This window comes from Dipodomys spectabilis, unplaced genomic scaffold (assembly GCF_019054845.1).
Source record: "Dipodomys spectabilis isolate Male_0828 unplaced genomic scaffold, ASM1905484v1 ptg000652l, whole genome shotgun sequence".
Classification (NCBI taxonomy): Eukaryota; Metazoa; Chordata; class Mammalia; order Rodentia; family Heteromyidae; genus Dipodomys; species Dipodomys spectabilis.
Window position 1 is genome coordinate 366,359 of NW_024871329.1, and position 3,630 is coordinate 369,988.

General features: G+C 71.1%; 1 pseudogene; it reads left to right on the plus strand.

The window, feature by feature from the left end:
- The first annotated feature begins 396 nt into the window (after nucleotides 1–396).
- LOC122101323 lies at nucleotides 397–2,341 on the plus strand (annotated as a pseudogene).
- The last annotated feature ends 1,289 nt before the right edge of the window (nucleotides 2,342–3,630 follow it).

The following is a 3,630-nucleotide window of genomic DNA, read 5'->3' on the forward strand; positions in this document are numbered from 1 at the left end:
TCTGTGGCAGCCAAGGGCCGAGTCCCATGGAGGACCTGCCCAAGGCTAGGAGGCTCACGGGAGCAGGCGCCGGCTAGGCAAGGCTCAGTCGGAGCTGGGGGCGCATGCCGGTAGGGGGAGGGGCTCTTTGGTCACAGTGGGGCCACGCAAACCTGACCCCGGGGGCCCAGGGTCAGCCTGAGGGCTCCTCAGGGCCCCAAGCAGAGCTCTGCCCCTGCAGGGCCACCCAGTCCAGAGACTACGTGGAGCCTGCTGCTCGCTCACCTTTCCCTCCCCCATCCCCCCTTCCCCATCCCCATCCCCCCTCCCCCATCCTCACCTCCCCCATCCCCACCTCCCCATCCCCACCTCCCATCCACAACTCCCATCCGCACCTCCCATCCCCACCTCCCATCCCCACCTCCCCATCCTCACCTCCCCATCCCCACCTCCCCATCCCCACCTCCCCATCCCACCTCCCCATCCCCACCTCCCCCATCCCCACCTCCCCCCTCCCCACCTCCCCATCCCCACCTCCCCCATCCCCACCTCCCCATCCCCACCTCCCCATCCCCACCTCCCCATCCCCACCTCCCCATCCCCCCTCCCCATCCCCACCTCCCCCATCCCCACCTCCCCCCTCCCCACCTCCCCATCCCCACCTCCCCCATCCCCACCTCCCCATCCCCACCTCCCCACCTCCCCATCTCCACCTCCTCCCCATCCCCCATCCCCCATCCCCACCTCCCCATCCCCACCTCCCATCTGCACCTCCCATCCGTACCTCCCCATCCCCACCTCCCCATCCCCACCTCCCATCTGCACCTCCCATCCCCACCTCCCATCCCCACCTCCCCATCCCCACCTCCCCATCCCCCCCTCCCCCATCCCCACCTCCCCCATCCCCACCTCCCCATCCCCCCTCCCCATCCTCACCTCCCCATCCCCCATCCCCACCTCCCCATCCCCACCTCCCCATCCCCCCTCCCCATCCCCCTCCCCATCCTCACCTCCCCATCCCCACCTCCCCATCCCCCCCTCCCCATCCCCCCTCCCCATCCTCACCTCCCCCATCCCCACCTCCCCATCCTCACCTCCCCCATCCCCACCTCCCCCATCCTCACCTCCCCATCCCCCCTCCCCATCCTCACCTCCCCCTCCCCCCTCCCCATCCTCACCTCCCCCATCCCCACCTCCCCATCCCCCCCTCCCCATCCCCCCTCCCCATCCTCACCTCCCCATCCTCACCTCCCCCATCCCCCCTCCCCATCCTCACCTCCCCCATCCCCACCTCCCCATCCCCCCTCCCCATCCTTACCTCCCCATCCCCCCTCCCCATCCCCACCTCCCCATCCCCATCCCCCCTCCCCCATCCTCACCTCCCCATCCTCACCTCCCCCATCCCCACCTCCCCATCCCCACCTCCCCATCCCCACCTCCCCATCCCCCCTCCCCCATCCTCACCTCCCCATCCCCACCTCCCCATCCCCACATCCCCATCCCCACCTCCCCCATCCCCACCTCCCCATCCTCACCTCCCCCATCCCCACCTCCCCCATCCCCACCTCCCCATCCCCACCTCCCCATCCCCCCTCCCCCATCCTCACCTCCCCATCCCCACCTCCCCATCCTCACCTCCCCATCCCCCATCCCCATCCTCACCTCCCCATCCCCCCCTCCCCATCCTCACCTCCCCATCCCCCCTCCCCATCCTCACCTCCCCATCCCCCCTCCCCATCCTCACCTCCCCCATCCCCACCTCCCCATCCCCCCCTCCCCATCCTCACCTCCCCACCTCCCCATCCCCACCTCCCCATCCTCACCTCCCCATCCTCACCTCCCCCATCCCCACCTCCCCCATCCCCACCTCCCCATCCCCCCTCCCCATCCTCACCTCCCCATCCCCCCTCCCCATCCTCACCTCCCCCATCCCCACCTCCCCATCCCCCCCTCCCCATCCCCCCTCCCCATCCTCACCTCCCCCATCCCCACCTCCCCATCCTCACCTCCCCCATCCCCACCTCCCCATCCTCACCTCCCCATCCCCCCTCCCCATCCTCACCTCCCCCATCCCCACCTCCCCATCCCCCCCTCCCCATCCTCACCTCCCCACCTCCCCATCCCCACCTCCCCATCCTCACCTCCCCCATCCCCCCTCCCCATCCTCACCTCCCCCATCCCCACCTCCCCATCCCCCCCTCCCCATCCTCACCTCCCCACCTCCCATCCCCACCTCCCCATCCCCACCTCCCCATCCCCCCTCCCCATCCCCACCTCCCCATCCTCACCTCCCCCATCCCCCCTCCCCATCCTCACCTCCCCCATCCCCACCTCCCCATCCCCACCTCCCCATCCCCCCTCCCCATCCTCACCTCCCCCATCCCCACCTCCCTATCCTCACCTCCCCATCCCCACCTCCCCATCCCCACCTCCCCATCCTCACCTCCCCATCCCCACCTCCCCATCCCCACCTCCCCATCCCCCATCCCCATCCCCACCTCCCCATCCCCATCCCCCCATCCTCACCTCCCCCATCCCCACCTCCCATCCCCACCTCCCCCATCCCCCATCCCCATCCCCACCTCCCCATCCCCATCCCCCCTCCCCATCCTCACCTCCCCCATCCCCACCTCCCCATCCCCATCCCCCCTCCCCATCCTCACCTCCCCATCCTCACCTCCCCATCTCCTCTCCTTCCCTCATCTCCCCAAAGTGTGCATTGATTCTGCATTGAGGACAAAAACGCTTCCATCAGTTGGTCTTTTTTCTGAGGCCACAGCTACAGCGCAGCTGAGAGAGCAGACAGGAGGCCATGGGCGGGCACGAGGACCGGGGCAGCGGGCAGCGGGACCCCAGGGCCAGGACCGGGGCAGCGGGCAGCGGGACCCCAGGGCCAGGACCGGGGCAGCGGGACCCCAGGGCCAGGACAGGGGCAGCGGGCAGCGGGACCCCAGGGCCAGGACAGGGGCAGCGGGCAGCGGGACCCCAGGGCCAGGACCGGGGCAGCGGGCAGTGGGACCCCAGGGCCAGGACCGGGGCAGCGGGCAGTGGGACCCCAGGGCCAGGACCGGGGCAGCGGGCAGCGGGACCTCAGGGCCAGGACCAGGGCAGTGGGACCCCACGGCCAGGACAGGGGCAGCGGGCAGTGGGACCCCAGGGCCAGGACCGGGGCAGCGGGCAGCGGGACCCCAGGGCCAGGACCAGGGCAGCGGGCAGTGGGACCCCAGGGCCAGGACCGGGGCAGCGGGACCCCAGGGCCAGGACAGGGGCAGCGGGACCCCAGGGCCAGGACTGGGGCAGCGGGCAGTGGGTCCCCAGGGCCAGGACCGGGGCAGCGGGCAGTGGGACCCCAGGGCCACAGGGTGCTGGGCCACTCACTGCGTGGGGCTGGGCCGGGCTGACCTCCGGTTGGGGGCAGGACGCAGGCATAGAGGGCCAGGGCCTCAAACAACCATGACACTGCGGGAGACACGGAGGAGACAGTGCCAGATGCAGGGCAGACTCCTGGGCCCCCCTCCCCCCGGGGGAGCTGACCTGGGGCTTCGCAGAGGGATGGCAAAGCCACAGCCAAGAGCTGGCCAGGAGGGGCCATGGAAGGACCACAGCGGCTCCTGCTCCTCCAAGCCACCCCAAGCCCACAGCTGCCTGCAG